Source organism: Paramisgurnus dabryanus, chromosome 9 (assembly GCF_030506205.2).
Source record: "Paramisgurnus dabryanus chromosome 9, PD_genome_1.1, whole genome shotgun sequence".
In the NCBI taxonomy this organism is placed as follows: Eukaryota; Metazoa; Chordata; class Actinopteri; order Cypriniformes; family Cobitidae; genus Paramisgurnus; species Paramisgurnus dabryanus.
Genome location: NC_133345.1, coordinates 19,382,182 through 19,394,655, shown reverse-complemented (window position 1 = coordinate 19,394,655; position 12,474 = coordinate 19,382,182). Strand labels below are relative to the sequence as shown.

The 12,474-nt window shown below is 37.1% G+C and overlaps 1 long non-coding RNA gene across 4 annotated transcripts; it reads left to right on the top strand.

The window, feature by feature from the left end:
• The first annotated feature begins 5,205 nt into the window (after positions 1-5,205).
• Positions 5,206-11,732, top strand: LOC135773192 (uncharacterized). Of its 4 annotated transcripts, none has more exons than XR_010543466.2 (6): positions 5,206-6,577; positions 9,242-9,284; positions 9,897-10,010; positions 10,152-10,217; positions 10,283-10,381; positions 11,162-11,732. It is a non-coding gene; the product is annotated as an uncharacterized lncRNA (long non-coding RNA). The 4 variants fall into 4 exon arrangements; XR_010543465.2 differs by having other exon boundaries at positions 5,213-6,577; positions 9,953-10,010; positions 11,162-11,731; XR_010543467.2 differs by lacking the exon at positions 9,897-10,010 and having other exon boundaries at positions 5,222-6,577; positions 11,162-11,729.
• The last annotated feature ends 742 nt before the right edge of the window (positions 11,733-12,474 follow it).

Genomic DNA, 12,474 nt, shown 5'->3' with positions numbered 1-12,474 from the left:
TGAGTGAGCTGGAAAGCTTCATCCTGGTGAGGAACCAGTTGTCCACCAGTTTCCATCCCCATCCCCACTTTTACTCCTGTTTTATTCTTTTTAACATTTTAAACTTTTTTTTATTAAAATCAGATTTATTTTCTGTAATTGTTATTTTTAATTCTCATGTATCTTTGTTTTTATTGTGATTTTATCGTGTATCTCTTATTTTTACATTTTCTTTTTTATATATTGTTTTCTCATTTCTGTGTAAAGCACTTTGAATGACCTCTGTGTATGAAATGTGCTATACAAATAAACTTGCCTTGCTTTGCTTTGCCTTGCCTAAATCTGGGTGGGGGTGTGTGGTTTGAGTAGTCAAGGATGTATTTTGTTTGAGCAAAATGTAATACATTGTGCTGCCAACAACATTTCAATGAGGCAAGCAATATCAAATGTCAGGATTCTCTTCTACCATCTTCTTAATTGCTAACAATTGTGAATTTAGTTTTGTTAGGTTTAGTATAATGCCACTTTTGTACTCAAAAACATCTATAGAGGATGCACTTTATATATAATACCTTATTCAAATTGAATAACCATTAAAGAGGGCTCACACACAGGCCTCTGTTCAGGCTAATTCAGAGTTGTTTATGATCAAAGTTACACAACTGCGTTTAAAGTTTTTTTTTGGTGCAATACATTTTACATTGAATGTCAAGTCTGTGTTTTGCACTGTTTTAGCAAGAAAAGGGTATGTGTCTAAAACACATATTGAGTAGAGTTAGGCTACATCGTTTACATCTCTGGTTCACCCCAAACAAAGATAAAACCTTACAGTAATCTCACAAAATCATGTATTCCATAAGTATGTGATCATGTCAGTGCAATTTAGACAAGTCTAATGTGTTCATAGACCCATAAATCATGAGGTTAGACACCAAGATTACTTGGCTAGGTCAAATAATTAAGGAGTTAGGATATTTTAAAGGCTTTCTGCCCATCTTGGACGCCATCTTGAAAATTACACTTTTCTAGTGGTCAAACTTTGGTAAACTATTATTGTGTTATTAAGGTCACCTAATACTACAAAAACAGCTGGGAAACCTTTTGTTAGATTTTTTTTAGGGTCATGTGTTTTTTTCATATATTGCAGCCGCCTAAGAAGCCCCTTTATGTCTCATTCAACAGTGAAAAACTTTGCAGTACAAAGTGACTAACATTACCAAAATAACCAATATAAACAACTGTTTTAAATCGGAATTAAATACAGCACATTTTCGATTGTGTAGACGCAACGTTAGTAGTTTGCTTGTCATTTTGAAAACATATATCATTACGCTAATTCGTAAAGGTACATATATATTAGGAAGTGAGCTAATGGCGGAAGAGATGGGTTTTTTAGCTGATTCTTAAAGACAGCTTCAGATTCGGCAGATCATTCCACAGTTGTGGAACAGCTCCTGAAAAGGTACGCGATAATGTTTTTTTTCCTTTTTGAGATGGCACCACAAGCCGTCGCTCGGTGACAGAGCATAGGGATCAAGAGGGTAGATAAGGCTGTATAAGCAAGTGAAGGTAAGGGGGTGTTGAACAAGTGGTGGTTTTAAAGGCCAGGAGCTGGGCTTTAAATTTGATGCGAGCTGCTATAGGAAGCCAGTGTAACTTGACAAAGAGAGGATTGACGTGCGCCCTCTTTGGCTCATTGAAGATCATTCTTGCCACTGCGTTCTGAATCATCTGTAGGGGTTTGATCGTGCTGGCTGAAAGTCCAGCCAGTAACGCATTGCAGTAGTCCAGCCTGGACAGGACAAGAGCTTGGACTGGGACCTGCGTATCATACTCATTTAGGAAAGGTCTAATTTTCCTAATATTATAGAATAAACAACACAATGTTTCATCAAAGTAGAAGCACTGCAACAACCCTTTCAGACCCTTTGCCTCCTGCAGCTGCCTCCATCTCATGGAAAAGCAGTAAAGTTACCAATGTTAATTCAGGTTTTTGTTCTTTGCAGATCCAGACGGGTTTTGCCATTGTTGTTTCAAAAGTTGTCTTTCGTTTGTGGTTCCTGTAAAGGTTGTCAATTCAGCAGGAAAGTTTGTTTGCCTCTGTTTACAGACGGGAGGTGAACGCGCTGATGACATATGTCTGCGTGAACAGGGCATGCAAATCACGTTCACAGAAGAGGAGCAAAAAAGTGTCCAATTATTGCATTCACAAACCCAAACGTTAACAAACGTGCCTTACTAAAACCTTGCTTGTGTTCATTTTGAGGCAAAACAAAGGGCACTGAGGTATTTTAAGATATGCCAGTGCAAGTTGTTTTTTAGTTTGGACAGTAAACTATTTTAGGTAATTTATTTCACATTGCTTAATGTTTTTAAAGCAACCAGTTTACTCAATTTGTTATAACCCCAATTAAACCAACATGATCTCACAAAGTTCAGTGGGATAGTCACAGAATTTTTTGCTTATTTTTCCGTGGCATTCTCACGGATCTCCACATATTTCCGTGGCCCTGGCCTTTAGGGTTAGATTTGGTGTTTGCGTTATGTCACTTTAAGTATTGGTTTATACTATTTTTTCTGATGTATTCTTTTGTATTTTCTAAACTTTAATCAGTTGTCGCCTGGCGTTAGGGTTAGAGTTGGGTTTGGGTAGGGATGTCATTTTATGTAAATCTAACCCTAAACGGAAGCGACAATGGTAAGAAAATAGGACAAAACAGTTGAGTAACCAATCCGTGAGAATGCTGCGGAAAAGAAAGTCCGTGGCAGGTCCACGGAAATATGCAGAGATCCGGGAGAATGCCGCAGAAAAATGAGCAAAAAATTCTGTGACTATTCCACGGAAATTCGTGAGATCAGGTTGATTAAACACAGCTGAAGCAGCTCATCAAGGTGTTCAGGGTTGTTTGATAATTACAGATAAAGTGTAGGACCAGGGTTTCAGACACCTGACCTAGGGTTAAGGAATGCATGAAATTAGGGTGACCATACGTGCCATTCTTCCCGGATGCATACTATCCAGGATTTTGTGTTCGTCTTCCGGAAGTCGTATTTGTCGACCGCATACGTCATAGAGGATTATTATTATTATTACAGAAAAGCAACCGTTACATTTTAAGGTAAGAATTAAACTACGATTGTATATCTTATAGTTTTAACTGAATGGCGTAGGCGGTCAACAAATACAAATTCCGGAAGACACACCGAAATCCTGGACGAGATGCGTCCGGGAAGAATGGCACATATGGTCACCCTAGTGAAATGTCAGATTACCCAGGGTTATTTCTTAACCCCTGGTTAAGTAGGAACAGTGTGAAACATTAAACAAATAACCTAGGATTCTGTTAACCGGGGTTTAGAATAACCTGGGGTTAACTATTTTCTGTGTAAAAAGCATCTGTTGACTTGACCCAAAGTCATTAAAACAAGCCCCAAACTGACATGTTTCCTAATGTTGACTAAATCTCAGGGTTAGCTCAACATAGCACATCAGCTAAAGTATCAAAAGGCATGTTATTGTCTCCTCTATTTTGTGCAAAATAAAAAATGTTTACATTCATACCTAACAAAGTTGTATTGCATAAAATGTATAGTGCAATTCTTTTCCTTTTTAAGCCAAAAAATAAGAAAATTGTGCTAGCGTCAGATTAGAGCGATCTTGACCAGATGTAAACACGAAGGTGACTATAGAAGAAGTCGTCGCACAAAGTGGCCATTTGATTTTTGAGATAGAGCCTCTAGTGTTGGAGTTAAGTGACAACTTACCCCACTGTCCCCTACTGTGAATTCAGCTTTAAAAATACCATTAAACTGATACCCTCTAGAAATCTTACCCCAGTTGCTCTTCAAGTCTAAAATTGTGGGGAATGGGGACTTCAAGACTCAACTTTCAAGCAAATGAAAGCTCACAGAAACAGCATAAAACATGGGTTGCTGTTGTAAATCAAACAAGTAGCATCTAATATCTAAAACCCCATTCACACAGACCTTTGGTCCCATGAAATACCCCAAAAATTGCCAGACAAGCTTCTGTGTGAACGCAAACACATCCCATTAATCTTCTGGGATCGTTATCAGGAAAATGATAAATGAGTCACATAAACAATGACACGCGTGCCGTGGGGAGGACGCAAGTGTCATGGCAACATGAAATTGGTTCAACTATTTAAAATGAGGGATTTACATGGATGTAGCCAGGCAATTGCCTAGGGGGGTGTGGTTGGCTAATTATTCCAAGACTTTTTAAGGAGGCACTGGGCAAGAGGCCTTGAAATGTGGGCCTTGTTTTGAAAGCACATGGGATATAGTGCTGCTTTGTTTGGCTGTGTTTTGAATTTGCCCCAGATGAGTTAGGCCAAGTTTTTTTTGTTTTTTGTGGTTGATGTGTTTACAGTTTTTTACGTTTGCTATGACAGATTTTTCAATACTTTTAACAAGTTTCCAAATCTCTTAACACAGTTAGCACTACATCCACCTGTGTAAGCTATACTATTAACACATTTCTTGTTGGTTTAACACAAAATGCATATAATTAACACAAATTTAAAATGCTTTAACATCTTTTACATACAAGCTCAAACAAGACCAAAACAATAGATTTTTAATGTCAAATTTACAAATGCTTTCACACAGCATGTCAAACCCTGCTGAAAAAACCAGCTAAAACCAGCTTAAGCTGGTCAAGCTGGTTTTAGCTGGTTTAAGATGGAAATAGCTGGTTTTAGCTGGTCTCCCAGCCTGGCCAGGCTGGTCAAGTTGGTCTCCCAGCCTGGCCAAGGTGGTCTCCCAGGCTGGCCAGGCTGGTCAAGCTGGTCTCCCAGGCTGGCCAAGCTGGTCTCCCAGGCTGGCCAAGCTGGTCTCCCAGGCTGGTCAGGCTGGTCTCCCAGGCTTGTCAAGCTTGTCTCCCAGCCTGGCCAGGCTGGTCAAGCTGGTCTCCAAGCCTGGCCAGGCTGGTACTAGGGCTGGTCAAGCTGGTCTTCCAGCCTGGCTGGTCAAGCTGGTCTTCTATCCTGGCCAGCTTAAACCAGACAAGCCAGCCTGACCACCAAGCAGGCATGACCAACCTTCAACCTTGACATTGATACAATGTTGAAACAACGGTGAATGGTAAACGGTTGCAAAAGGTTAATACAATGCTTAAAAATCAACATTGAAATTTGATTGAAATAATGTCAGTACGGTGAATGGTAAATGGTTGTTTTATGACATTTTAATTTGTGAATCCTTTAGATAAAAATGTAAAAACTCATTTTATGAAAATACTTATATTTTTAAAATTTAACAAAAGTAATTGATCAAGTTAAAAATATATTAGACACATGCAAATAAATCATTTTTGTATCTTTATTTTTCCCTTTCAAAACAAGTGCCTTTTTGGTAAATATTTTTCTAGGTTGCTCATATTATATAAAGTTTAAGAAGATAAAAATATTTTATGTATACTATTTGATTGATTTTTACACTGGTGGGGCATGTGATTTCCATATGATGAATTCAGGAGATGGATTAGGCTATTTTTGTAAGCATTATTATGGTTGTTTTATTTTTAGTATATTTTCATCACAATGTCTAAAATATAACGTTTCAAATATAAATTTTAAGAATACCATTAATAATGTAATAACATCCAACCTTTTCTCTGCTTTCTTTACGGTGCCACAGACAGCTCCCTCAGCCTTTTGTAAGCAAAACATGCCCATGCGGGTCCACTGTGGGGTTTACTGTGGGAGAGTGTGGGCAGGGCAAACTCACACCACATCCCAAATAGGCCCCACACAGGGCCCATATGGGCAAGGCGTGCAGGCTCCTTATGACTTTGCCCTTTTGAGCCCCATGGGGTTTTTTAGTGGGCATGCCCACAGAAAACCCACACATGCCCCATATTTTTTTTAGCTAGCCCCCATTAGTTTGCCATTAATCATAGTAGGGCCTAATAATTTTTTTAAATATTTTAATTATTAAAATAAGTATTATTATGAAATTATTAAAATAATTATCATTGGTTGTTATTATCTTAGCAGATAATTTTTTTATGTTTATTGTTGTTGTTAAATCAAAAACCAGTTACTACACTTTTATTATAATAAAAACATTTATTTTATTTTTTTATAAAGCTCTGTCCATTTAGAACAAAATGTGCATGCATGTTTATGAAATAATTGAACCCACCCCCGGATGAAGATCTAAAAAGCTATGTTTTAAAAGCACAATATTTCTGTTTATTTTAATAGAAGAAATATTTATTGTTAAACAAGTTCTAATTTTCAGTTCTTCTGGACGTGGGACATCTTTTTACCATCTTTATTGTTTTTTTAACATTTTGTCTTTTGTTATGTGTTATTAGCTATGGTTATTATTAGTCATGTTCGACTTCATGCTGCGCTGCGAGAACCGACATCATACGTTGATGACGTCAATGTATCGCGAGAGCGAGTCAAGAAATTACACTCTCGCGGTACATTGACGTTATCAACCTGTCAGCGCAGCAAGAACTCGAACACACGTATTTGCGGGCGCGCGCCTCCGTCCTCGTGAGTTCAAAGTGGATTTTAACCGTTTACCTCAGACGACAGTTTTCATTTCTATGGCAAATTCTAAGGTAAGTTTTTATTAATTCCTGGTTAAGTCATTAAAATAAGTTCACAGTTATGTTTATTTTGTTTTTAGTAACAGTTAATTCGATATGACTAAAATATTCTGAACTTTAATGTTGACTGTTGATGCAGTGGTTTGACTGAGCTCGTGACGCATCTGAGCTAATGTAGTGCATATCTTTTATTTGTCTTCAGTGGCGGTTCTACACGGAGGCCAAGGGTGGCCCGTGCCTCTGTAGACATGTCCCTGGCCACCCCTGTGGCCACCCCGTGCTGACCAAATAAAAAAGTATAAATGTATTTTGATTTTACACGCGAGCGCCAAAAGCGGAACTAATGCGACGCAACGTTCTACACGGGCAAATTAGAGCGGCGCACCCAGTCACTGTAGCCGCCTGCGTTTGCTGCGAGTGCTGCTCGGCGAGTGTCTCAATTCATTCCCAATCTCCTGATGTTGAGAATGTGTATGCAGGTCTGGGCACTGGTAGGGACTCTAGCTCACTTGACATTGGGACACTGTTCACTTGTTCTCCTGTGACGTAGCTGCTTAAGCGCGTTGTGATCATTCACAGCTGTTATTCATCAACAACCGGCAAAACCAACATCTCGCTAAACTTTTTAAAGTTTACACATTGTAAAAAGCGCTGTAATTATGCTCTTACTTATACGTGCATAAAATTGTAGGAATATAATTAAATGTTACATATAAAAATGTTTACAATTTAATATTATTAAATATTATTTAATATTAATATTATTAATATTATTTTAAATACTGATTAGATTGTGGTCCCTAAATGTCTAGCAATGTATATTTATATGTAAACTAAAACAAATGTTTGTCTTTATAAAAGTTTGCATTTTATAAAGTTTATTGAGTAGGCTTGCATGATTTTCGGTTGAGGGGCTTTAGAAAAGAGCCAAGCTTCCCTTTTGCACCTGTACTCACTCTTGTATTAAATAAATATTTATATAATTGCAAAGTAAAATAAAGTTTACGGGGCAGTTTCCCGGAAAGGGGTTAGACTAGTCCTAGACTAAAATTAATGTAAGAGCTGTCCAAACTGAAAACAACTTGCACTGACATATCTTACACCAGTGCCCTTTGTTTTGCTTCAAAATGCACACAAGTAATGTTTTTAGTAAGGCATGTTTGTTAAAACTAGTTATATTTCCTAATTAAACTAAGGCCTAGTCCTGTCTTAAACTAATTCGTGTAACCAGCCCTATAGGGGTGGTTTCCCGGACCAGGATTAGCTTAATCCAGGACTAGGCCTTAGTTTAATTAGGAAATATAACTAGTTTTAACAAATATGCCTTACTAAAAGCATTACATGCATGTGCATTTTGAGAAACAAAGGGCACTGATGTATTTTAAGATATGTCAGTGCAAGTTGTTTTCAGTTTGGAGAGCTCTTAAAAGTGTTTAAGTCTAGGACCAGTCTAATCCCTGTCCGGGAAACCGCCCCATAATCTTTAAATATAATTTCTTGTCATTTTTTTATGTGCCCCTCTGGTAAAACACTGGCCCCTCCTTGGCCCCCCTAGTGAAATTTGTCTAGAACCGCCACTGTTTGTCTTTAACGTTAACGTAGACTAACTGTATTCCGTACACAACGATGTTCCGTACAGATGACCTTTAACTGCCAATAACTCAATAAATAATTTGAGATCACACACAAAATTCATATCTGTGTCATCCTCATTTCCCCATCTTTAATCCACGACCAGGAAAGAGAACCTCATGCAAACTGTTTCAGTGATTATTCAGTAAATCTGCAGGGTGCGCCTCTTGTGTTTGAAAACGGCCGGTGGGCAGGCTTATGCTAACAGACTGCAGCTTCAGGGGGAGACAAGTGGGGCAGCAAAAATGTGGACTTCGGTTTAATTTATGCTTCACACTTTATTTACGTCTTTATAAAATGAATGATTTTTATCACAAACTGTTAAATATATTACCTTTTGTTGAAAAAAATATTTGAAATTGGAGTATTTAATGTTTAAAGTCGGTTGCGTCCGATGACTGCACGTCTGTCAGTACCATCTTGTATGCAGTGATTATGTTTAACTAAACTTTCATCATGCTTTAACAAATTAAAAAACATCACAATCAAGTAAAATAAAACATTATTTCATCTTTAATGTCCATTTTCGTAGCTGAAATCAAGTTTTGCGATCTGTACGGAACATCATTGTTAGCATGTACGGAACACCGTTTTCTCTAATCATCTTTCGTACACAGGCGGAGGAGGTACTTTTTCTCACTTTTCTCAAAAACTATTGGTCCAAAAGACATCAATCAAAGTGTAAATCATACAATAGACCTTCCCCCAGAGAATGCCCACACAAACATGCTTATTTTGAGCAAGTTACATCGAGGAGTAGACGAAAGCTTGCGGAAAAGCCCGAAAGTGTACGGAACACAGTTAGTCTACGTTACCTTCTATAAAAATGTGTTATCCTCATTCTTTAAATGTATTTGACATTGTTTAGTTAATTATAACGCAACTTATTAAAATGTAGGGTTTGACGCGTAAATGTAAGGTTATTTAACTTACAGTACGGGCACACAGTTCACAGTAGCCTGTTAAAACTGTTAAGAATTTAAACAGAAGCCATTAATTCTGGATTAATAACTATTGTATATTTATGTTCACTTTTCTTTACAGGTCATTTTCTTGTTGTGTTTTGATGTTTTCCATTGGCTGAAGAGTAAGTATTATTACTTTGTGTTTATATTTGCATCCAAAACACAAGTGCTCAAAAAGTGCATATCTGGTTTCTCATTATCATTAGGAAAATATAAGAAAATAATTTAGGATACAATGGTTATTGTTCAGCAAAGCAATTCATTTATTTTGTATGTCACTATTCCTTCTACAGTATGTAGGCTTACATATTTCAAACCCTTTGTTTTCAATAGACAGAGACAAAAGTTAATTCATAGTTCAGAGTGGATGTTGACATAAGTTTTAGAGAAGCTTCATATTGACATATAAAATTGGTCTTTGTGGTGGTGTACATAACAGCATTATTTTCTATCTTTATGTATTATGGTTTTAATCATAATTTTTTAAATGATGGCTATGTCCATGAGCTACCACCCACCATTGTAACGCACCACCAAGCTAGCATGTTGTAATAGAAATCAATCATTTACAATTTATTTTTGAAGCATCTCCCCTACAACATTACAATGCATTTAGTATTTGTTTTGTGTTCAGATCAAATTCTAATAATCATAATAACTAAGAGACAGTGTTTTGTATTTCACAATTTATATTTTCTTTTGTTTTTTATTTTATTATGTGTTTTATATTGTAGGCAGATTAATTACCATGCAATTTGAAGAATTGTGATAAAGTCATGTGTCTTTCCAGATGCCCAATCTGTACCACTCAAAAAGTAATGAAGTGACAGTGTACCATGACAAAAAATGTAAACATTCTTTATTTCTTTCAAAGTTGTACTTGGGCCACAGTTTTTTGTATTTCTAACCAAAACATTACATTTATGATTCTATACTAATGAAATATGTTTTTCTTTTTCCAAACTTTATCAAATGCAATGATCGCTAAGATGAGCCTGAAGAGGAGATTTGGGAAGATGCTGTTTATAAGTCTTTGCTTTGCCAGATCACCTGTGGTAAGTTTGTAAAACATATATTAAAAATAGGATTAGAACATCTCCTAATCAAATTTTTTGATCAGGTCGAGATGTCTGCTAACAAGATGCCTTGTTGGTCTGGGCGAGTTTGAAGTCTCTCACAGACAGTCCAGAAGGTCTGGAGTCCATCTTAGCTTTTATTGGTAAGGGACTGCACAAAAAGCAACCAGTCAATGTTTGCTCTGCTCAGCATCTCTTTTGGGGGGGGGGTTAAAGTTGATATGACCTAAGTATTCCGACCCTTTACTCAGTACTTAGTTGAAGCACATTTTGAAGTAGCAGTTACAGCCTCAGGTCTTTTTGGGTATGACACAGCAATCTTTGCAACTTCTGGATTTATTTGTAACCAAAGCGATCAGAAGCACCATTCACTTCTATAGTATTCTTTTATTCTACTAAGGAAGTCAATGGTGCTTCCGGTCAGTTTGGTTACAGCCATTCTCAAAATATCTTCATGTGTTCATCAGAACCCATCAGCAACCATCAAGAGAAATTGGAGGCAGCTGAGCTAAATTGCAGATATTGATGCAAATGATCTGTATAATGTAAATATAATATTTATTTTTTCATACATTTGCAGAAGTTTCTAAAATTCAGTTTTTACTTTGTCATGGGGTATGTACTGTAGATTTATGAGGAAAATATCTAAACAATTACAGTATCATGCAACCACCTTAAAATTTAAATGTGAAAGGGGTCTATCCTGAATACTTTCTGAATGCACTGTAGGTGATCTTGATTGAAGCTTATGGTCACCTTTGTAAACACAACAGCTTTCTTCCTTCATCAGATGGCTATGCTATGTTTCTAGACAGACCATTAAAGAACACACAAACACCCTGATGTGCAATAACAAGATTTTTTTATATATACTAAAAATGCATCATTTTTTGAAAATTAAATAACTTTTGTTTCCTCTTTAGATGCTGTCATCAGGTTTTAAGTACAGTATGAGCCAGAATGGAAGGGTGTTGGTGGCCATAAGAAGACTGTGAGCTAAACCTACAACAAAATTCATATTTGCAGTTTTCCTAGAATATTTTTTTTCTATTCAGATGAATAAAATGACTTTTAAATATTATTTTGTTTTCATATTTTATGTTTTTATTCTGTATTTGGAATATTCCACTTTCGCACTACTAACTGGAAACCTAACTGTTTGAAAGAATTTGTTTTTATCTATAAAAGATCAATTTTAACAGCTGCTTTCATGTTTATTTAGAAAAGGCACATGCCATTGTTCACATTCAAACTTTACCTACTTTAGGTGTTTAGTTTTATGGATGGGGTTGTACTGTTGGTAATGAGCAGCAAGTTGCATTCTTGTAATAATTACACTAAAACATGATATATACAGCAAATCATTTGGTGAGTATTGAAATTTAAAAATCTATATTTAGTGTTAAAAAGTGCGTTAAAACTGCGTTGCGATATCAACCTTGATTCACCTATGTTGAAAGTCTGACGTTGAAACAACATTGAAACCACGTTGTGAAGTCAACTTTGATTCACTTTGCAAAACCAAAAGGTAATTCAACGTTGATTCAACGTTGAAATGCCGGCTGAGAAGCTAAGACCAACCTAAACCAGCTAAAACCAGCCTGGCCGGCTAAGACCAGCCTGGCCAGTTTAAACCAGCTAAAACCAGCCTGGCCAGCTAAGACCAGCCATCCTGACCAGCTAAAACCAGCCTGGCCAGCTAAGACCAGCCTGACCAGCTTAAACCAGCCTGGCCATCTTAAACCAGCCTGACCAGCTAAAACCAGCCTGACCAGCTAAGACGAGCCACCTGACCAGCTAAGACCAGCTTAAACCAGCCTGGCCAGCTTAAACCAGCTAAAACCAGCCTGACCAGCTAAAACCAGCCTGACCAGCTAAGACCAGCCATCCTGACCAGCTAAGACCAGCCTGACCAGCTAAAACCAGCCTGACCAGCTAAAAATTGTCGCCAAAACCCCTCTTAAACCAGCATGATACACCAGCTATGAACCAGGCTGGGAGACCAGCTAAAACCAGCTTGACCAGCTTAAGCTGGTTTTAGCTGTTTTTTTCAGCAGGGAAATAGATAACATCATGTGCTAAATTTCACTTGTAGTCCAAGTAAACAGCTGTTTATATGATAAATTGAAACATAAATATATCCCCTGTATTTTATTCCATTGGGATTGAAAAACAACTATAAATCAATATAAATCACAGCTGATTCCCACCTAGGAAACACACTCTGGTTCTTTCA